This window comes from Nicotiana tabacum, chromosome 1, assembly GCF_000715075.1.
Source record: "Nicotiana tabacum cultivar K326 chromosome 1, ASM71507v2, whole genome shotgun sequence".
NCBI classification, from domain to species: domain Eukaryota; kingdom Viridiplantae; phylum Streptophyta; class Magnoliopsida; order Solanales; family Solanaceae; genus Nicotiana; species Nicotiana tabacum.
The window spans coordinates 14,965,177-14,989,622 of NC_134080.1; positions in this window are offsets into that span (position 1 = coordinate 14,965,177).

The window sequence follows — 24,446 nt, forward strand, 5'->3', positions numbered from 1 at the left end:
ATTAAGCTAGGATTTATTTTAATTTTGGAAAAAAGAAAAAAGAATTGTGAAAATGAAAAAGGAAAAGAAAGAAATAAGAAGACCTAAATCTGGGCTCAAGCCCAATCCAACCGTCCCAGCCCAAACGGATAATCACCCAATACCCGGCCCAAACCCATGTTTGGACCCAGTCAGTTTTCCTCCCAGTACCATACGACGCCGTTTCATTAAGATTGATCTGGGCCGTTGATGTTGCCTAATCCAACGGATCAGAACTGGGGGGAGGTTTAATATATACATGTCCAAACGCTACCCTACCCCCCGGTCTGGTCGTCCTAACACACCCTAGAAAATTCCTCGTCGCCTTCGCCCTGAACTACCCGCCGGAAATCGTCTCCGCCGGCGGCGTCGGTCCAATCGCTGTCAGATTAACACTATAGATTCCCCTCCTCCTCCTATTTCCAAGCCTCCAAATCCCCACCCAGCCTCTCAAATCTTTAATCAAAGGAATGACCAAAACCCTAAATATCTCCAATCCCGACCAGATTCACACCAAACAACCACTCCACTCTCCTCTTGCCAAAGCTCCACTCAGTTTCCATCGAACGTCATTAGAGCCGTTTGAATTTCAAATCAGAGGTTGAATCATAAAAGTCCCAAAGTTGCAAACCAAGGTTCCATGAAAGATTTTAGGCCCAAATCGAGGTTATTCGTGTGTCTTTGATATTAAGGACACATGTTTAACTTCGGATTGGGTCGAAATCAAAGAGTTCGAAGTTTTCTATTATTTTTGTTCGATGCTCTCTCTTTAGGTAATTTTCTTTCAGCTTTCTTTTCTCTTTTCTTTTCTTTCTCCCACTGTTCTCTTCTGTTATTTCCTTCTGTCCGTCCGTTTTTGCATGTCTCGTCTTAGTTTAGTTTTGAAACTAGTCTCCATTTCTCGTTTGTTTTTGAATTCTTTAGTTTTAGTTTTTTTATCCTTACTATAAAATTGTGGGATGAAGGGGATTTTTAGCCTGAGTTCTATGAATTGAAGTATGTTTGGCTGTTTGATATATTTGGTTGTTTGAGTTAGTGAATTAACCTTGAGTCCAAAAGAAAGGGGTCAGCCCAGGTTCAACTTGGCCTACATTTTGGTCTGAGGGTTAGAAGGTGAATAACAAGGGGTTAAGGGTTAGTTTAGGAAATTTAGGGTAGGGGAATCTTATGTAACAACCTTAAGAAGCTTCCAGGAAATGGGATGAGGGACTGTGTTTGAAATTCTGATAGTTGATCAGGGGTATTTTAGCTAAAACAAAAATTGGAAAGGGGGGTAAGTGCAAGTCTGATTCTCTTAGGGCTGCCCTAATGCTTTGCCTATAAAGGCATCTCTATCTTGCATTTCAAGGGAGAGTTCAGAGATAAGAGGAGAAAAATTCAGAAAAATCAAAACAGCTAAAATTTCATAAAAAATCACTGTTCCATTGAAATTCTTCTGTGATTTCTGAGGTTCTCAATTTTTGAAACAATTTCTGACTCATCTGGGGTAAAAATGGACTGAATTTGGGTTTTAAAAGTCTGGTTTGAAGTTCACTGTGGTTATTGCTCGATTGAAACTGGATTTTGGACTGTTGTACATCATTTTTCTGTTTGAAAATTGGTTATGCTGTTGTTGCTTCTTCTGGATTTCTCACCCATTTTTCCTTGTTTGATTGCTGCAATCAGGTACATATTCTTGGACTATACTAGATGCCAAGCAAGTTTGAAGTATGAAATTAAAATGGATGTTCAAAGCATGACATCAAATTTTCTTTTTATAATCTAGTTGTCTTTCTTTGAATTGCATAGTGTTACTTCCAGATTCATAGTATTTCTTAATCGTTCCGTAGTTTAATCTTTGAATTCCTGCCATTGTATTTAACCTTGGGCCGTTGAGATATGGATTTGACTTAGTTGAACAATACGTGAGTTGTATGGTAGCATTTGATTCCAGGTTAATTTTATGGTCATTTTTTATATTCTAGGTTTAAATGGCTTCAAAGTCTATTGTTTGGCTTGTGAGCAACAGGGGTGAAAGCATTAAGTATCTGATGCTGGGAGTTCTGTGAAAAACTTTAAAGCTCAATGCAATTGCTTGAGAGCTATTTCTGGATTGTATTTACCCCTGTTAAAGTCAGTACTTGAATTCTGCCTCCCTGTCATCAGTATTTGAATGCATGAATGATATTTGCTTTAGACTTGTGATTTAACTTTGTGATATCGGGAGCCTATTTCCCCAGTGAGTATATTGTTTACTTTCAGCTTGGGACTGTTAAATTCATTTGGGAAATCAGAATCGCTTGAGCATGAGTGTAGGGTTGTTTGTAAATGGGAGTTATTTTATCATATATTGCATGAGCTTAATATTGTTAGTCTAGTTACTGAACTTTTCTTTTAGTGACAGGCTCTTCTTTTGATTTGGGCTTTATGTTGAGCCCAGTTGTATTCTCATGTCATGTTGAAACTATTGGCAATTGGTTGTAGGCACATAGCTAGCCTAAATTCTTTTAACAATCAAACGTGGGTTCCGCTTCTAATAATCCCTTAGCTTTCAAATTGCAAAGTAGTTTGGTTTGAAATTAAATCGGAAGTTCAAGTAGTCTTTTAATAAATTAACTTGATTATTAAGATGATTTCGAGGTGAGTCATACTGTGCGAGTTATAATAGTGGCCTTCCATAGTTAGTTCAAGTTCTTAAAATGCATGGCCCTCTACTAATTTCTTATGATTTAGATGTAAAATAGAAAATATTCATAGAGAAACCTTTAGGACCATTTAAAATAATATCATGGTTGTGGGCACGTTCACATGACATGATTACGGTTTTTAAAAATAAAATTGGAGTATGCGTTCGCGCAACTTCGAACAATTTCTTTTAACAATAGAAACAGTTGTTAATAAGCCACTAATCAATTATAAGTTTATAGAGTTTTGAAGCGTGGCATCTACAATTTAATTATTCATGGCCCTCATGTTAATAACCTAGATAAAAAAAATGACAAATGTTGGTAGTTTGCTCTAGGCACATTTAATACACTATTGTGATTGTGTATACGTTCGCGTAACTTCGGTTAAACTTTCTTAATAATAATAATGCGTTATTAATTGTGAACACGTTCGCGTGACCCGTTTCAAGATAATCTTCTTGATTAAAAAGCGGTAAACGAGTAAATGCACATAGGATCTAAAATCAGTAATTAAACAATTTGAGCCAAGTAATAATTACTAAGCGACCGTGCTAGAACCACAGAACTCGGGAGTGCCTAACACCTTCTCTCGTATTAACAGAATTCCTTACTCGGATTTATGGTTCGCGGACTGTTAAACAGAGTCAATCCTTTTCCTCGATTCAGGATTCGAACCGGTGACTTGGGACACCATAAATCTCCCAAGTGGCGACTCTAAATTGTAAATAATTAATCCCGTTTCGATTGTCCTTTAATTGGAAAAACTCCCTTATATTTATGCCCTTTACCGGGTGTGAGTAAATAGGAGGTGTGACAACTCTGACGACTCTACTGAGGATCGAACCCAGAATCTCTCGTTTCGCAGACCAGGGTTCAAGAATAAGAGCTTGTTAATGATTTTTACTTGGCTTCATTTATTGTTAATATTACTGTATTCTGTGAATCTTTTGTGCCAAATGTTATTTATTTACTGCTTTATTATTGTTTGAATTATATATAACTGTCTTCTTACGCCACCCATCTGAGTCTTCTGAAAATGGCGCACACATTCATGTGGCCCGCTTTTTCTGTAGAAGTTATCCAATTAGAACGAGGCTGGGCAAGCGACAATGCCGGGTAGACTTTAGTTCTCCCGATATGTCGCCCCCTCTTCGGCCCCAGTTGTCCGCTCGGGTACCCCAAGTCGAGACCAAAACCTCAGGAGTTAAACCTAGAAAAACACAGCTTCATGCCGGATCCCCAATAGGAACGTTTGTTTGCATTATGTGCATTTGACTTAGGGGACTCAACACAGGGGTTGGGTCCGTCTAGGACAGGTGTGCCTAAAGTAACAGACCATCCTGATGCATTCTATGTGCTATATGAACATTTATTTGTTTTGGCTTACATGCTGACCGACTAGGGAAAATAAAGCGGAAAAAGGGGAAAACCAAGAGTGATATAGGGAAGGAAATAAAACCCGGTTCTAAAACATCCCGGGATTTGAAAAGCGTCCTGAAACTCTGCCCAAAATTTTTCAAAAAAAAAAAAAAGTCAAACACTGTGTTCTTTCAAGTGTGTCAAAACTGACCGAACTATGTAGGTCTAATTCTCACCGGATGTGGGATACGTAGGCAACCTACATAAGGTTCGGCCTTATTTTTGAAAATAAGAGAAAAGAAAAACAAGAAAAGAGAGTCGGTGGTCGAGTGAATGCAATCTTGATTTTGGTCAAAATAAGTCGATCCAGCTTCGGCTATGTCTTAAACCGTTCTTGCCGAGGTAGCCTCAGAGTATTTTTTAGTTGTCGAAAGGCTATTTTTGTGAGGGGTCATAAAATAATTCCCCCGGCCTCAAAATTTGCGTGAAATTGGAAAGGGGCCGCATTTGCAAAAACAACCATTTGGTTAAAGTTGGCATACATGGGAAGAGATTATGGTTCTTTTCTTCTTCAAAAAATTGTTTACAAAAGGGTCAACTCGAGTCAAACCCTAACCTTAATCTTCCACAGGAACAATGAGTACCATCCAAGAACCGCCAGAAGTGGTCAGGGAACAGGCTTGGCTACACTTGCGTATGTGGTGGAATGATCTAGACGAAGATGGTCAGAAATGGGTGAAAAGGCACTTGGGTGCTCTTATATACATCTTTGAAATCAAACCACGGGAAGATCTGATCAAAGCTTTGGTAACGTTCTGGGATCCTGTCCACAATGTCTTTCGTTTCTCAGATTTCGAGATCACCTCTACTTTGGAGGAGATAGCCGGGTACATTGAATTCGGACGGGATTTGAGGAAGCAACAACTTATATTTCCAAGGGCTCCATCGGTGCACAAGTTCTTTGACCTCCTGTATATTACTAAACAGACGAATAAGGAACGTGTGAGCAACAGGTGTTGTGCTTTCCATTTCTTATACTTCAGGTTTGGGCATTCTGCTGGTTTTGAAACGCATGAAAAGGGTCTGAGCAACAAACAAAACAAGGTCCTTTGGAAAATTCATCGGCGGTTCGCATTTATTGTGGCATTCTTGGGGATTATGGTTTTTCGAAATGAGAAAGGAACGGTGGATATTCGTATGGCTAGAATTGCACAAATCCACACTACCAAGGAAGATCATACACTTGCCCCATTGGTGCTAGCAGATATCTATCGCGCATTCACTGTATGCAAAGCAAGGGCTCAGTTTTTTGAAGGTTGCAGTATCATTCTGCAAATGTGGTTGATCGAGCATCTTCGCCATCATCCTAGATTCATGAGTTACGGTTCGAGCCCAAACAACTTCATCATTAGTTATGAGGAGAGGATAAAAGATTACAACACACCAGAAGGATTTGAAGCATGGTTTTCTCATTTGAAAGCTCTTGACGCAGGTCAGGTTGAGTGGACTATAGGACAGCTCCCTATGACAGAATCCATCTATATGACTGCTACCAAAGGATACCTGAGGATAATGGGCGTAAGGAGTATTCAACCATATGCACTGCAGAGGGTCTTGAGGCAATTGGGAAGGTCTCAGATTGTGCCTGAAGATGAAGATCTAAGCACCCAGGTCATAGAGTTGCATCCAGAAGCCGCATTGCCTGAGGCTGTAGTTCAGCAGGATTGGAATAACTGCCCGTATCTAAAAAACGACACCCAGGTACCAGACATCGCCAAGGGGGAAGTAGATCCAAATTATGCTGCTTGGTTTGAGAAAATGTCTTATGTAAACAACGAGCCAGAGCCCGAGAGGCCCGCCAAAAGGCCTCATGTTCAAGCCTTTGATGATAAAATTCAAGAGAGGTTAGCTTGGGGGGAGAAGGAAAAGGAATATAAGGCCATTATCCATGGTCTGCGAGAAGAATTGAGAAATGTCACCTTCAACAATGATTTGCAGGCACAAGAGGCCGAAGGTGAAAAGAGAAGATTGGTGCGAGAAAATGAGGCCCTCAGAGCTCAGGTTCGATAGTTGAAAATTGAAGTCGAGAACCCAGGCCGAAGCAGGAAAGATGAGAGGCTTATTTACAACCTCACTCAAAAGGTACGTGACTATGAAGATGACCTACAGAAAGCTGAGTCCGAACTAGCAAAAGCACGGGCAAGGTTGGCTAAAAGCGCCGAAGGACGTCCAGCTTTCGTTCAACAGATGAAAGAAAGATATGAAAGAGGGGTCACAGGTTGGGAAAAGGCAATTGGCAACCTCGAGGGTGAAATGATTAAACAAGCCAAAAATTTTAAGGCTGAAAAAGAACATTGTTACGCCTTAATGGCACGGCTAGAAAGGGACTTGCAACAACTCCAAGAGTAGAACCAGGTAGCCGAACGAACTTTGGAAGCTAGAACCGAACAAATTGGGTGTTTGTTGCAAGAGAAGGGCGTCATAAGAGAGCGAGTCAAAAGGGTCACCAACTATATCGCAATGAAGTGTAGTAGCTATGAGGATATGACAAGATCTATGTTCTTCGCTACTGTGACGATTTTCGTTCGCCGGGTAATGGAAGATCTCTACCACCTTCAGGGGGATTTAGCGAGTCGGCCCGCAGCAAGGCCGAATGACGCCCCGCGGGTCCCAGGGACAATTGAGGCATTGATGTATTCGTGATTTCTTGAGTCTGTGCTTTCTTTCCATTAAAGTCTGCCAGTTGTTTTGGAGTCTGTATTTCTGTTATCAGAGTATGTGGGTTGTTTGTTTTTGAGTCTATATCTCAAATCTGTTAGTTTCTTTCGAGTCTGTTAGTTTCAGTCTTTGTAATAACATTTTTTATATATATATGAAAACTGAAAATCCCAAAATGTTTTACTTCACACTTATCCTCAAGAACTACACTTGGTCTGATTCATGCGGGGTCATGATACATAGGCAATCTCCATAGGATTCGACCATAACCAAATAAAAGAGAGAAAGAAAGAGCAGAAAAATAAGAAAGAAAAGAGAGAAAATAAAAATCAAGAGAGAGTAAAAACAAAGAGAGAACAGAGGCAAGAGTGAAAGGAAGGAAACGAAAAGAAAAGAAAAGAGGGAAGTTTGCAATCGGAAGAAAGAAAAGGCCGGAATGACGCATGCAACCGATCAAATGCATAATAGAGATGGTTAACTGCTTAGGTGCATTCATGCACAATTTGCGGTTATCAATATGTTAAAGCCTAATCGCTAACAAGGTTGTTGTTTGATGTATTAAGTTCATGCAGGTGGTTAGTTGACTGGCATTCTGGTAACTCACTCCTACAACACCTGATCGAAAAACAGGCTGAATATGGTCGACCAAGAACCGGAAACAAGTATTGTCGACCTATCGAAAGAGGTGGAAGAAATGGACGTTAATGTGATGAGGGAAGAAATGTATAAGCTGAAGCAGCAGATGGCTGAAATGTACCAAGCTTGGGCGAAGGGGCATCCACCACCGATTTATCCCGCCAAACCTGCTTATATCCCACCATCAGCCCAACCTCCGGAGCCTCCCACTATGAACTCAACTCCAGCCTTTCCCCTATACCAACAATGCCATGGCACCACTTCCCATACTTCTCAAGCTCCACCACTCAAACAAGTCCCATACCCTCCTCCACCAATTACACCTATTTTTGTGGCACCTCCACCTGCTACATTACACCGATCTTCTAGTGAACCCCTGTTACAAACTCACGACAACCAGTACTATCCCCCTAAACCCACCTTCAAAGTTCCAGAGCCATATCCTTACACTCCTCATCTTGATATCCCGACAGAGACCGAGAAACCGCCTAAAAACCCCGAGCATGAAGAGATGATCAGAAAGGTCAAAAACTTAGAGCAATCGTTCCGAGATATGAGGGGGCTGGGAGGTCAAGTGAGTGTGGCCTATAAGGATTTATGTCTGTTCCCAGATGTTCAGTTGCCAGCAGGGTTCAAAATGCCCAAGTTTGATCTGTACTATGGGCATGGTGACCTCGTAGCACACTTAAGGGGGTTCTGTAGAAAGATGAGAGGAGCAGGCGGAAGAGATGAATTGCTGATGGCGTATTTCAGCCAAAGTTTGAGTGGATCGGCGCTAGAATGGTACACCAGACAAGATCATAGCCGGTGGTACATATGGGATGATTTGGCCCAAGCCTTCACCTGTCATTTTCAGTATAATCTTGAAATCATCCCAGATCGTCTGTCATTGACGAAGATCGAGAAGAAGCCCGGTGAGAGTTTCCGAGAATATGGGTTCCGTTGGAGAGAGCAAGCAGCGAGGGTTGACCCCCCGATGAAAGAGAGTGAGATGGTTGATTATTTCTTGCAGGCTTTGGAGCCCACTTATTTTGGTCATTTGGTGTCAGCAGTGGGCAAGTCCTTTAATGAAGTTGTGAAAATGGGAGGCATGGTTGAGGAGGGACTCAAGTCCAATAAGATCATGAGTTATTCAGCAATCAAAGCAACCACCCAAGCCATTCAAAACGGTACTGGGGGTGTGCTAGGGAAGAAGAAGAAAGAGGATGTTGCGACAATCGAGTCGGCAGCTTGGGCCGGATCCAGGAACCTTCCCCGTTACTACAACCAGCCTCAACCCTATCCCCAAACTAACCCCCACACACCATATATCCCACCACAACACTATTACACACCGCCAGATCCCCATTTTTCTGTCCATCACGCACAAACCTATACCCAAACCCCCGCTCACGCACAATGGCGTGCGCCAGCTCCACAAAGTCCCTACCAAGCTCCACAAAATACCTATCCATCCCCAAAAGCCTACAGAAATCCTCCTGGAATAGGCTTTCGGCCCAATCAAGCTTTTAAGAATGAGAGGTTGCAGAAGCAGAAGACTTTCACTCCATTGGGAGAATCATATACCAGCCTATTCCACAGACTGAGATAGTTGTGTAAGTTGAATCCGATCGAGGCCAAAATGCCGAATCCCCTTCCCAGAAATCTTGATCGCTTGGTGAGTTATAAGTATTTTTCAGGGGCCCCGGGCCATGATACAGAGAAATACTGGAAACTGAAAACAGTTGTACAAGAGCTCATTGATACTCATCGGATCGAGGTTCAGGCTCCAGAAGCACCAAATATCAACCAGAATCCATTGCCAGCTAACCATGAGACCCATATGATTGAGTTGATACACAATGGAGTGGAGGCTAAGAAACCCTTGAAGACGGTAATGATGATCCGCTCCAGTGAAACTAGTTCAAAGGAAAAGGTAAACAGTGGGAAATCAGTGGTCCAGTTGAAAAGGGTAGACAATAAGCCAGCTGTGGTAGCCGGGAAAGGGTCATCAAGTGTTGTCACAGTGAAATCAGAGAAAGCTAAAGTGGTGGTACCAGGGGTTACAAGTAAACTTGTTGTGGTCGTGAAGGGTGCTAGCACAGAACTTGTTATTATAAAACAAGTAACTCAGCTTCCGGTGATCAACAGCAAGGCGGTCCCATGGAATTATGAATGAGTGACAGTAACTTACCAGGGGAAAGAGGTTAAAGAAGAAGTGTGTGAGACTCATGGTTTGACTCGATCGGGGAGATGCTTTGCCCCCGAAGAGTTGAGAAAAGCTAAGACCTCAAAAGATAATCCAGTGTTGGTGAAAAAAGCGGTGACTGAGGAAGAAGCAGAAGAATTTCTGAGAAAGATGAAAGTGCAAGGCTATTCCATTGTGGAGCAGTTAAGAAAGACACCATCTCAAATCTCGCTCTTGTCATTATTGATCCATTCAGACGAACACCGTCGTGATTTGATGAAGATCTTGAACGAAGCCCACATTCCTAACAAAATCTCAGTAAACCACTTGGAAAAGATAGCTAACAAGATATTTGAGGTAAACCGAGTCACTTTTTCTGATGATGAATTACCCATGGAGGGTACCGAGCACAATAAAGCCCTCTATCTAACGGTGAAATGCGAAGATTCCGTGGTGACTCGGGTACTAGTTGCAATGGGTCTAGAGCGAACATCTGTCCTCTCTCCACATTGAGCAAGATGCAAGTGGAGGATGAGAGAATTCACAAGAACAATATTTGCGTTTAGGGATTCGACGGTGGAGGGAAAGATTCAGTCGGGGACCTAGTGCTCGAGCTCATAATAGGGCCAGTTGAATTTACTATGGAATTCCAAGTGCTCGATGTGACTATTTCGTACAATCTGTTGTTGGGACGACCCTGGATCCATGCGGCCAAAGCAGTCCCGTCTACTCTGCATCAAATGGTCAAGTGTGAATGGGATCGACAGGAAATTGTTGTACACGGCGAAGATAATTTGTGTGTGCTCAATGGTGCCATTGTTTCATTCATAGAGATTGATGATGACAAGGGACCATGGGTTTATCAGGTTTCCGATACAGTATCGGTAGAGAAAATTCCGGAAGGAAAGTGCGTGCCAACTCCAAAGATGGCTGCGACATCAGTTATGGTAGCTGTTGAAATGTTGAAAAATGGTTTCGTACCGGGCAAGGGTTTAGGTGCATCTCTGCAAGGTATTGTGCAGCCAGTTTCTCTTCCAAAGAATCTGGATACTTTTGGTCTTGGATTCAAGCCTACCGTTGCAGACGTGAGAAGAGCTAGAAATATGAAAAAGAAAGCATGAGCATTGCCAAAGCCAATCCCGCGTCTGTCTAGGTCATTCGTCAGGCTGGGTACCAGAAAGCAATTGTTGTCAAAGGTCCCTGGACCACTGATTGGTGCCGATGGAAACTTGGAGAAGGGGTTCGAAAGGTTATTCACCGAGGTCAACATGGTTAAGGCTGGGGAAGGGTCAAGCAAGGTAGATGTGCAATTCGTGGGACCACGTGCAAGAATCAACAACTAAGAAGCTACTCCTCTTCTTACCCGAAGGGAGTCTTGGTAGTGGGTTTTTAGTTTCTTTTGTTGTCTGGATTATTCCAGGGTCTGTAATTTAGATATTATGTTCCGTATAGTTGGATGTGTTAAAACCCTATTATCTTTACATTCAATGAAATGCAATTGTTCCTTTTCCTTCATTTCTTCTAATTTTATTTTTGTTTTCTTCTTTTGTACAGTTCTTTTTATGCTGATATCAATGACATGACATGCATGAGGAATCTTCGGACTAGTTTTAAAAGCCAATCTAACTCTGAAATAATAATACAAGAAATTGAGTGTGATGACGATTTGGAATTTGATGATGATGAGGCCTATGAAGAAATTAGTAAGGAACTAAGTCATTTTGAGGAAAAGCCCAAACCTAATTTGAACAATACAGAAACAGTTAATCTAAGGGACCAAGAAAGTGTCCGTGAAACTAAAATAAGTGTCCATCTGGAACCTCAACTCAGGGAGGAGATAATCAAAGCACTGTTCGAATACAAAGACGTTTTTGCATGGTCCTATGACGACATGCCGGGTCTAAGCACTGATTTAGTGGTTCACAAGTTGCCCACTGACCCGACATTCCCTCATGTCAAACAGAAGCTGAGAAAGTTCAAAACGGATATGAGTGTAAAGATCAAAGAAGAGGTCACCAAGCAGTTCGATACGAAAGTTATTCGGGTCACGCGGTATCCCACCTGGTTAGCCAATGTTGTGCCTGTGCCAAAGAAGGATAGCAAGTCCAGGGTGTGCGTTGATTATCGGGATCTCAACAAAGCAAGTCCGAAGGATAATATTCCCCTGCCAAACATCCATATATTGATTGACAATTGTGCCAAACATGAGATTGATTCTTTGTGGATTGTTACGCGGGTTATCATCAAATCTTGATGGACGAGGAAGATGCAGAAAAGATGGCATTCATCACGCCGTGAGGAACGTACTGCTATCGGGTCATGCCATTTGGCTTGAAGAATGCTGGGGCAACCTACATGAGGGAAATGACAACAATATTCCATGATATGATACACTCAGGAAATCGAGGTGTATGTGGATGATTTGATCGTGAAGTCTAGAAAGCAGTCTGACCATGTCAGGGATCTGAAGAAGTTCTTCCGAAGGCTTCGCAGGTACAATCTCAAGCTTAATCTTGCAAAGTGTGCTTTTGGGGTGCCATCTGGAAAGTTGTTGGGGTTCGTAGTCAGCCGTCGGGGCATTGAATTGGACCCATCTAAGATCAAGGCCATCCAGGAATTGCCACCTCCAAAGAACAAAACCGAGGTGATGAGTTTGTTGGGGAGATTGAATTATATCAGCAGGTTCATCGCTTAGCTCACGACAACTTGTGAACCTATCTTCAAGATTTTAAAGAAATACACTGTGGTCAAGTGGACAGATGAATGTCAGGAGGCATTTGATAAGATAAAGGGGTATTTGTCAAATCCACCCGTGTTGGTCCCGCCAGAACCAGGGCGACCTTTGATTCTATATTTGACAGTATTGGACAATTCATTCGGCTGTGTATTGGGTCAACATGATATAACTGGAAGGAACGAGTAGGCCATCTATTACCTCAGCAAAAAATTCACGTCGTACGAGGTTAAGTATACTCATCTTGAGAGGATATGTTGCGCCCTGACTTGGGTGGCACAGAAGCTGAAACATTATTTGTCATCTTACACTACCTATCTCATATCTCTCTTGGATCCGTTGAAGTATATCTTTCAGAAGCCTATGCCCACAGGGAGGCTTGCGAAGTGGCAGATCCTGCTCATAGAGTTTGACATTGTCTACGTGACTCGAACTGCAATGAAAGCACATGCCTTGGCGGACCATTTGGCCGAGAACCCAGTTGATGAAGATTATGAACCTTTGAAAACTTATTTCCCCGATGAAGAGGTGATGCACATTGATGAGTTGGAACAAGTCGAGAAGCTTGGATGGAAACTTTTCTTTGATGGAGCCGCAAACATGAAGGGCGTAGGGATAGGAGCAGTACTTATTTCTGAAACAGGGCAGCACTACCCTGTTATGGCTCAGCTTAGTTTTTACTGTACCAACAATATGGCTGAGTACGAGGCATGTATTCTGGGTTTGAGGTTAGCTGTGGATATAGGTGTCCAGGAAGTCTTGGTCTTGGGGGACTCGTACCTCCTGGTGCACCAAATTCAGGGAGAATGGGAAACACGGGATTTGAAACTCATACCGCACAGACAATGTTTGCATGATCTTTGTCAACGGTTTCAGTTGATAGAATTCAGGCATATCCCAAGGATCCATAATGAAGTTGATGATGCTTTGGCTACTCTGGCGTCAATGTTACATCATCCAGATAAGGCTTATGTGGACCCTCTGTAGATTCAGGTCCGCGATCAACATGTTTACTGTAATATGGTAGAAGAAGAACTTGATCAGGAGCCATGGTTCCACGATATCAAAGAATACCTCCGGATGGGGGTATATCCCGTACAGGCCACAGGTGATCAGAAAAGAACAATTCGACGATTGGCAAGTGGATTTTTCTTTAGTAGAGGGGTATTGTACAAAAGAACTCCAGATCTGGGATTGCTAAGATGCATAGATGCAAGACAGGCCACAACAATCATGACTGAGGTACACTCCGGAATTTTGGACCGCATATGAGTGGGTACGTTCTGGCAAAGAAGATTCTCCCAGCAGGTTATTACTGGCTCACTATTGAGCGGGATTGCATCAGTTTTGTGCGTAAATTTTATCAGTGCCAAGTGCATGGAGATTTGATTCATTCTCCACCATCTGAATTACATAAAATGTCTGCACCATGGCCCTTTATTGCTTGGGGAATGAATGTCATTGGGCCAATCGAGCCAGCAGCATCAAACGGACGTAGGTTTATTCTGGTAACCATTGATTATTTCACCAAGTGGGTTGAAGCGAAAACTTTTAAATCTGTGACCAAGAAAGCAGTGGTCGATTTTGTGCATTCACAGATTATCTATCAGTTTGGGATTCCGAAGGTAATCATCACAGACAATGGTGCTAATCTCAACAGTCATCTGATGACGGAGACATGTCAGCAATTTAAGATTATACATTGCAATTCCACTCCATATCGCTCTAAGGAGAATGGAGCAGTCGAGGCAGCCAACAAGAATATAAAGAAGATACTTCGAAAAATGGTGGCAGGTTCTAGGCAGTGGCACGAGAAACTGCCGTTTGCATTGCTGGGTTATCGCACTACTGTCCGTACTTCAGTAGAGCCACTCCTTATTTGTTGGTGTATGGCACAGAGGAAGTAATACCCGCAGAAATTGAAATCTCATCCCTTCGGATTGTCGTTGAGCTAGAAATTGATGACATTGAATGGGTCAAAACCCGCTTGGAGCAATTAAGTCTGATTGATGAAAAGAGATTGACTGCAGTATGTCACGGCCAACAGAGAATGGCGAGGGCATATAACAAGAAGGTATGTCCACAAAAGTTTGAAGTGGGTCAGTTAGTGTTGAGACGTATTTTGCCTCATCAGGCTGGAGCAAAAGGAAAGTTCGCCCCAAACTGGCAGGGACCATTTGTTGTAACTAGAGTGTTGTCCAATGGCACGTTATATTTGACAGATGTAGAAGGGAAATGTGTAGAAATGGTGATCAATTCCGATGCAGTCAAAAGATACTATGTATGATTTTTTCCTTTGATTGTACTTGTTTGTATTTGGCATATTTTGAAGATTGAAATGACGAAGGCGTTTTGTTCTGCTATCTAAACACTTTTATCCTTTGTTACCCCCTTTTTGAGCCTTATTTATTTTCTTTCATACCACTCTTTCGGAATCAGTAGAAAATATCAGAAACACAAGCATGAAAGAGAAAGAAAAGGAAAGAAAAAGAGGAAAGCAAAAGAATAAAAAAGAAGAAAAGAAGAAAGAAAAAAAAAGAGGGAAAAAGAGAAAGAGAAAAGCAACAGAAAAAAAAGAAGAGAAGAAGAAAGAGAAAAGAAAAATTACAACAACAAAGTAATTCCTATGTCATGAACTACGTTCGACCTGATTCCTTTTAAGGATACGTATACAACCTCATGGTTCGGTCTCATCAAAACAAAAATCCAAAAATCCCCATGCAAGAAACTGGGGCAGAAGTTGTGGTTGTTGTGAGACCTAATTTCGGAAGTTGTAATTTTAACCCATTTGTATTTGTTTTGAGACTTTTGTACCCTTTCTTCCTAACCCTGTCCAAAAGCCCGCATTACGGTCCAAAGAAAGATCTTTTGATCAGTCTTTGAGAAATGCCAAGTCGAGTAGGTAAATGTAATTCATGTCAGGGGCAACACTCTGGTTCAAGCAAGAAAAATAAAAATAAGAGTCTTATTGGTGAAAACCTTCACAGGTACCGTAAGGCGACGGGAGTTGAGAGAAATGAAATGAGAGAGTCTTATTGGTGAAAACCCTCATGGGAACCGTAAGGCAAAAGTGAGTTGAGAGATGAACGAATAAAAGAGGTTTTCTGGTGAAAAACTTTCAACGCGCCATAGAATGAACAAGGTCAAGGTTTGGGTAAAGTAATCAGGTCATGGAAATTCCGGGGCAACGAAGTACGACAACTGAAAGTTGATTGGTTGGACAGATTGGGCCGATTAATCCAAATTCATGTCATGAGCATTGGTACCAGCTGTTCCACTCAGATAAGTTTCTTTTTCTTTTTCCTTTTGTAGCAGTCATCTGGTTTTGGAGTCTTCTTATCCTTAACCCCCAAAGTCATTGCATTTCATTTTCTTTTGGCTATTTATCTAAAGATGTTTCATTGTCAGTCCTGTTCAAATCAAGTGAAAAGGATTTCAAATCTCACTACCAACTTCCAAAATTGCAAAGCACGGAGTGGTCAAAGCATACTAAGGATAACATCATGTAAGAAGGGGTACAAGGAATCACCGGAAGCTTCATCAGTGGAATGTTTTGGTAATGTCATGTGAGATGCAAAGGTTCAGATAAAAAGGTTAGAGGTAAAACAACAACATGGGTATGGAATACTCGGTTCGTCAAAGGTCATGGGGTGTGAGAGTCAGTCAGAAAGTCAAAGCGATTCAGGGCTAGTTCGGGGAAGCCAGTCAGAACAAAACAATGCAGCAGAAAGATCTTCAGCAAGAATGCCATCGGCTAACCACCATTTTAAACTGACAAATTTTCTTTGATTAAAACAGGGGCAGAAAAGTTCGTTTGTTTCAGAGGAACTCTCCGTGGAGAGAGGCAGTCACAAAACAGGTTTGATTTTTGATTTTCAGGACCCTCCTGGAAAATGGGACCTAGTTTAAATGTTCAGAAGTAACATAATCTAGCATAAATGTATCTCAAAAGAATATAAGTTAGCTTAGAAGTTTGCATGTTCGAGATAGGATTCAATTAGGAGTTTCGAGGACCCTCCTGAATAATGGGACTTAGTTTAAGAGTTTAATTAGATAACAACATTTAGCGTAAAGTCTGTTGTAAGGTAGTATAATTCGGCCATAAAAGTTGTCACTCTTAAGATGAAATTGGACTTTTGATTTTCAGGACCCTCCTGGATAATTGGGAGTAGTTTAAGGATCCTCTTAGATAGCAAGATTTAGCAAAAGTTACACCTGTAGAAGATATAACTTAGATTTTAAATTGTCGTTTAGCTAAGAATTGTCAGGACCCCCCCTGAATGATGGGACCTAGATTTCAAATCCTTTGTAATACTTGGTAATATGATTTAGTTTTACAATCACATCTGTCCCCAGCCACCAAACTGGGGCATAAAATTTTCTTTGTTTTTGTCTGTTTTGTTGAAGTCAGGAGCCCGCATGGAGAGCAGGGAATACATGTCAAGTTTAAGTCAGGAGCCCGCCTGGAGAACAGAGAATACATTTCAAGTTGAAGTCAGGAGCCGACCTGAAGAGCAGGGAATACTTTCAAGCGCAGCAGTCAGGAGCCCGCCTGGAGAACAAGGGAGTACAATTTAAGTTTTAGTTTTCAAATTCTTTGCTTTGTTTATTTTAAAGTCAGGAGCCCGCCTGGAGAACAAGGGAATACATTTCAAGTTGAAGTCAGGAGCCCGCCTGGAGAGCAGGGAATACATTTCAAGTTAGCAGTCAGGAGCCCGCCTGGAGAGCAAGGAATACATTTCAAGTCAGCAGTCAGGAGCCCGCCCGAAGAGCAGGGAATACATTCAAGTTCAGCAGTCAGGAGCCCGCCTGGAGAGCAGGGAACACATTTCCAGTCAGCAATCAGGAGCCCACCTGGAGAACAAGGGAGTACAATTCAAGTTTTAGCTTTCAAGTTCTTGTTGATATTCGGTAACGTGATTCGTTTTACACTTACACATGGGCCCACATACCCCGCCTGGATAGCATGGGAATACGTATCAAGTTCAGCGGTCAGGCACCCACCTGAAGAAGGGGAAAACATCTCAGCTTACGATTCAAGGGGACAACAAATGGATATCACCGAGAGAATAGAGGACAACAAGGCAACAAGAAACACAAGAGTAAGTTTGAAGACCTAGATAGGATTTTGTAAAACATAGATCATAGTCTAGCTTCTTTTATTTTTGACATGGTGTAATAAGGGGTTCAGTAAGCAGCAGTAACAGCAGCAACAGTGAAAGCCCAGCTTCATGGTAGTCCCAGCTACCAAACATTCCTAAACTACACTGACCTGATTCCTTTTTAGCCAAGTATACGTAGGGAACCTCAGAAGCAGGGTGCGGTCAGCTCTTTCAAAAATGCTTCCCATGAAGTATTCAAACGGGCAAAAATCGCTCGTATCCACTCACTTATCTTTGCACGAAAATTCTTCGTGTTTTTGGGCAAAGAGGGGCAGCTGTGAGCACGTGATTTTTGTCCTATATGTATTACTCCAACAAATTCAAAACAAAATAATTTCTTTCAGTGTTTGCAATTTTGTTGGATTTCATGGCATTTTCTGTTAATTGTTTGCATTTGTCTGTGCACGTTTATGTTATTTAATTCATGAAAAATACAAAAATATATGTTGCATGCGCATTTAGGATTTAATTTTATATTTTTAGATTAATTATCAAATTAGTTTGTTTTAGAAAAAAATGAAAATCACAAAAATAATTCCTTTTGCATTTTACTTTTTAATTTTGAATTGTACAATTTTTCTTTAAATTTAGGATTTAATTAATTATTGTATATACCATGATGAGTGACTAATCTAATTGGGCAGGGTAATTTAGTTAAAAATTATTATTAATTAAGCTAGGATTTATTTTAATTTTGGAAAAAAAAAAAAAGAATTGTGAAAATGAAAAAGGAAAAGAAAGAAATAAGAAGACCTAAATCTCGGCTCAAGCCCAATCCAACCGTTCCAGCCCAAATGGATAATCACCCAATACCCAGCCCAAACCCATGTTTTAACCCGATTGGTTTTCCCCCCCAGTACCATACGACGCCGTTTCATTAAGATTGATCTGGGCCGTTGATGTTGCCTAACCAACGGATCAGAACTGGGGGAAGTTTAATATATATATGTCCAAACGCTACCCTACCCCATCGGTCTCATCGTCCTAACACACCCCAGAAAATCCCTCGTCGCCTCCGCCCTGAACCACCCGCCGGAAATCGTCTCCGCCGGCGGCGTCTATCCAATCGCTGTCAGATTAACACCATAGATTCCCCTCCTCCTCCTCTTTACAAGCCTCCAAATCCCCACCCTCAAATCCTAACCAGCCTCTCAAATCTTGAATCAAAGGAATGACCAAAACCCTAAACGTCTCCAATCCCGACCAGATTCACACCAAACAACCACTCCACTCTCCTCTTGCCAAAGATCCACTCAGTTTCCATCGAACGTCATTAGAGCCGTTCAAATTTCAAATCAGAGGTTGAATCATAAAAGTCCCAAAGTTGCAAACCGAAGTTCCATGAAAGATTTTAGGCCCAAATTGAGGTTATTCGTGTGTCTTTGATATTAAGGACACATGATTAACTTCGGATTGGGTCGAAATCAAAGAGTTCGAAGTTTTCTATTATTTCTGTCTGATGCTCTCTCTTTAGGTAATTTTCTTTCAGCTTTCTTTTCTCTTTTCTTTTCTTTTCTTTTCCCCACTGTTCTCTTCTGTTATTTCCTTCTGTCCGTCCATTTATTCATGTCTCGTCTTAGTTTAGTTTTGAAACTAGTCTCCATTTCTCGTTTGTTTTTGAATTCTTTAGTTTTAGTTTTTTTATCCTTACTATAAAATTGTGGGATGAAGGGGATTTTTAGCCTGAGTTCTATGAATTGAAGTATGTTTGGCTGTTTGATATATTTGGTTGTTTGAGTTAGTGAATTAACCTTGAGTCCAAAAGAAAGGGGTCAGCCCAGGTTCAACTTGGCCTACATTTTGGTCTGAGGGTTAGAAGGTGAATAACAAGGGGTTTAAGGGTTTGTTTAGGAAATTTAGGGTAGGGGAATCTTATGTAACAACCTTAAGAAGCTTTCAGGAAATGGGATGAGGGACTGTGTTTGAAATTCTGATAGTTGATCAGGGGTATTTTAGCTAAAACGAAAATTGGAAAGGGGGTAAGTGCAAGTCTGATTCTCTTAGGGCTGCCCTAATGCTTTGCCTATAAAGGCATCTCTATCTTTCATTTCAAGGGAGAGTTCAGAGATAAGAGGAGAAAAATTCAGAAAAATAAAAAACAGCTAAAATTTCATAAAAAATCACTGTTCCATTGAAATTCTTCTGTGATTTCTGAGGTTCTCAATTTCTGACTCATCTGGGGTAAAAATGGACTGAATTTGGGTTTTAAAAGTCTGGTTTGAAGTTCGCTGTGGTTATTGCTCGATTGAAACTGGATTTTGGACTGTTGCACATCATTTTTCTGTTTGAAAATTGGTTCTGCTGTTGTTGCTTCTTCTGGATTTCTCACCCATTTTTCCTTGTTTGATTGCTGCAATCAGGTACATATTCTTGAACTATACTAGATGCTAAGCAAGTTTGAAGTATGAAATTAAAATGGATGTTCAAAGCATGACATCAGATTCTCTGTTTATAATCTAGTTGTCTTTCTTTGAATTGCATAGTGTTACTTCTAGATTCATAGTATTTCTTAATTGTTCCGTAGTTTAATCTTTGAATTCCTGCCATTGTATTTAATCTTGGGCTGTTGAGATATGGATTTGACTTAGTTGAAAAATACGTGAGTCGTATGGTAGCATTTGATTCCAGGTTAATTTTATGGTCATTTGTTATATTCTGGGTTTAAATGGCTTCAGAGTCTATTGTTTGGCTTGTGAGCAACAGGGGTGAAAGCATTAAGTATCTGATGCTGGGAGTTCTGTGAAAAACTTTAAAGCTCAATGCAATTGCTTGAGAGCTCTTTTTTGATTGCATTTACCCTTGTTAAAGTCAGTACTTGAATTCTGCCTCCCTGTCATCAATATTTGAATGCATGAATGATAAAGACTTGTGATTTAACTCTGTGATATCGGGAGCCTATTTCCCAAGTGATTATATTGTTTACTTTTAGCTTGGGACTGTTAAATTCATTTGGGAAATCAGAATCGCTTGAGCGTGAGTGTATGGTTGTTTGTAAATGGGAGTTATTTTATCATATATTGCATGAGCTTAATATCGTTAGTCCAGTTACTGAACTTTTCTTTTAGCGGTAGGCTCTTATTTTGATTTGGGCTTTATGTTGAACCCAATTGCATTCTCATGTCATGTTCAAACTATTGGCAATTGGTTGTTAGGCACATAGCTAGCCTAAATTCTTTTAACAATCAAACGTGGGTTCCGCTTCTAATAATCCCTTAGCTTTCAAATTTCAAAGTAGTTTGGTTTGAAATTAAATCGAAAGTTCAAGTAGTCTTTTAATAAATTAACTGGATTATTAAGGTGATTTCGAGGTGAGTCATATTATGCGAGTTATAATAGTGGCCTTCCATAGTTAGTTCAAGTTCTTAAAATGCATGGCCCTCTACTAATTTCTTATGATTTAGATGTAAAATAGCAAATATTCGTAGAGAAACCTTTAGGGCCGTTTAAAATAATATTGTGGTTGTGGACACGTTCGCGTGACATGATTACGGTTTTTAAAAATAAAATTGGAGTATGCGTTCGCACAACTTCGAACAATTTCTTTTAACAATAGAAACAGTTGCTAATAAGCCACTAATCAATTTTAAGTTTATAGAGTTTTGAAGCATGCCATCTACAATTTAATTATTCATGGCCCTCATGTTAATAACCTAGATAAAAAAATGACAAATGTTGGTAGTTTGATCAAGGCACATTTAATACACTATCGTGATTGCGTATAGCACTGTGGCTGGGCCCCACCACTCTAAACTATATCTCTAGAACAACCTCCTACTAGCTGACCTCCACCTTTATCGGCCTGGCCTCTACCTCGAACTATCTGACCTCTACCTCTAGCTCCCTGACCCCTACATCTTGCTGGCTGAGCAGGCGATGATGCAAGCGGTGCCGGAATCATAGCACGAGAACTCTGTTGTGACGTGTCACCTAATAATCTCAGACGAGTCCTCTTGATTTGCCCAAAACCAACACACTCATAACATCCATCGTGATGTTATGGCTGCTGAAACCGAGACTAGCCTGAACTGGCTAGATGACCACGGTTGTAACTCTGAATAGGAGGTAACTCTGAATAAGAGGTGCACTGATAGGATCTCGTGGTGCATTGTAGGATGGCTGCCTAGAATGAGGCACATAAGGACCATAGTTCCCTGAAGCATTGTGGGATACCTGAAGCGTTGACTGATATGGCCTGGAAGGATGGACCCTACCAAAAGTACCCTGGCCTCCAGACGAGGCACCACTAAAACCACCTGAATGACGAAGCCTCTTATCTGACCCCTACCCTCATTCATGTGAAAGAACATCCTCGATCCTCTTATCGACATTGGTAGCCGCCTGAAAAGAAATCTCACTCCCAGTCTCCTTGGCCATCTGCGACTTGATAGGATGAGTGAGTCCCTCAATAAACCTCCTCACCCACTCTCTCTCTCTCTCTCTCGGTAGGATACAGAAGAATAGCATGATGGGCTAAGTCCATAAAGTGGGTCTCATATTGGGTGACAGTCATATTGCCCTGCTGAAGGCGCTTGAACTGCCTGCAGTAGCTCTCTCTTTGAGTGACCGGAAGGAACTTCTCAAAAAATAGCTGACAGAACTGGTCCAAGTAAGAGCAGGCGACCCAACTGGTCTGGTCAACATATAATCCCTCCACCATTTCTTGGCGGAACCCGACAACTGAAACGCAGCGAAATTGATCCCATTGGTCTCCACTATCTCCATGTTTTGTAGCACCTATCCAATTTCCATAAAGCCTCAGAAGATATAGCTAATGCATCACCGACGTGTGTCGCAATACCCGGATAAACTACCCCAAATGGCTAGGTTGCCGGAGTCTGAAACTGGGGAGCCATCTGCTCCGGAGTGTGAGTAGCGGGAGTCTATGTTCCTCCCTAGCCTGGGAGATAGCTGATGCTACAGGAAACATACCGGCATGAGCTATAATCTCCATAAGGCCCACTAAACAGACCAAGGCATCCTAAAGTACTGGGGTGGAAATGAACTCCTCCAGGACCTAAGCTGGTCCGGCAGGAGTAGTTTGGGCTGGAGCCTCCTCGTCAAATTCTACCTGAGGATCCACTGCTGGTCTTGTTGCTCGAGCTTTGGGCTAAGCCCTGCCCGTGCCTCGGCCTTTGGTAAGGCCTCGACCTCTATCTTTGCCCCTTGTAGGAACTGTTACTTAGGGCTCTAGATGCTGCTCGGCTGGAGATGTAGTGCGTGTCCTCTCTATCTGTGAGAGAACGGAATAGAAGAGTTCAATTAGCAATGATAGAATAAAATCGCATGACAGATAAGAATAGAAGTGAAACAATATGCAGATTGTAGTATTAGTACAACCGACCCCATGTACTGGTAAGTGCTGAGCCTAACCTTGACGAAGTAGTGACGAGGCTAAGTCGAGTCACCTACACAATAACATTTACGCAAAGTATATAATAATGACAGAGTAATAGAAATACTGAACGGAATTAAACATTCAACTAAAAATGATAACCGCAATTTCAAGAATAACCCAACGTAGTCCAGAATTCGCAATCTTTAATAGTTCAATGCAAATACCTGAAAACCAACACAGCTCAAGAATCGAAAATATATAGGTTGTTGCGGGGCGCAACTAGATCCCTCCAGTCAACACATAATCCTCCCTTATTCCACCATAACAATATCAATAACAGTAAATAATATATATTTGTTACGGCGCACGACCCGATCCCATCAATATCAGTATCCAAATTCACCTTTATTTCACCATATTAATCCACTGTTATTACCCCTGTTGCAGCGTGCAACCCGATCCCACCGTATAATACATATTCACCCTTATTTCACCATATCAATCCACCATTATTACACATGTTGCAACGTGCATTCCGATTCCACCATATCAGTACCAAACACTAATTGTACATAGTCAAATCGACAGTTCAAACCACAAAGCCTTTATGATTAGTAAATACTAAACTGAACCCAAACGGAAACCTTGTACAATATAAGAATCTACACAAATAATACTACACATCGAGACCAATCCGGCAATCTACAATTAGAAGGTGCAAACAAGTCAATTTAAGCAAATAGGAGGGATTCGTGAAACTATGAAAAGAGATAACATCATTAACATGAGAAGATATTGATTAACAGGTAGCAGTTAAACATGGAAAGCATTTAGATCATATAACAGTTAAGACAAGGAAGGAAACAATTAAAAAGAAGCGGTAAATCAGGGAAAACAGATGATTTGGCGGCGCATAAGCACTCGTCACCTTGCATATACACCGCACACATGAAATTCACATAACACATAGTCCCAAGGTTCCTAATTCCCTCAAGTCAAGGTTAGACACAACACTTACCTCACTCCGCAATCAATTCAAAGCTCTACCAGGGCCTTTCCCTTAGAATCCGCCTCCAAACCACTCGTATCTAGCCACAATTAACTCAATAACATCAAATATTGCTAAAGGAATCAATTACAATGCATAAATTTTGGTTTCCCAAACTTTCCCCCAAAAAGCTAAAAATCGACCCCCAGGACCGCTTGGTCAAAACCCGAGGTTCGGACCAAAGTCCATTTACCCATTCACCTCCGAGCCTGATTATGTAATTTATTTTGAAATCCGACCTCAAATTGAGGTCCAAATTCCCAATTTGTAATAACCCTTAATTCTTCAAAAATTCCTAGTTTTCTACCATAGAAGAACAAAGATTAAAGTTAGGAATTAATGAGTGATGTTAGAAATGGAAGAAAATGGGTTAAATAGTACAAACCTATGAATTGGTGTTGAGTTTTCTCTTCAAAATCGCACCTAGGACGAGCTCTAATGGAGAGTTTATAAAAAAAAAATGGAAGAATCTCATTTTTGAAATATTAAAAGGGATGGGTGTCAGGCTTTCTTTGCGTTCGCGAAGAGCCTGCCGCGTTCGTGAAAGACAGCGGCCCAAAAGGCCTACGCGTTCGCGTTATGCATTCGCGAAGGTTTCTCCCC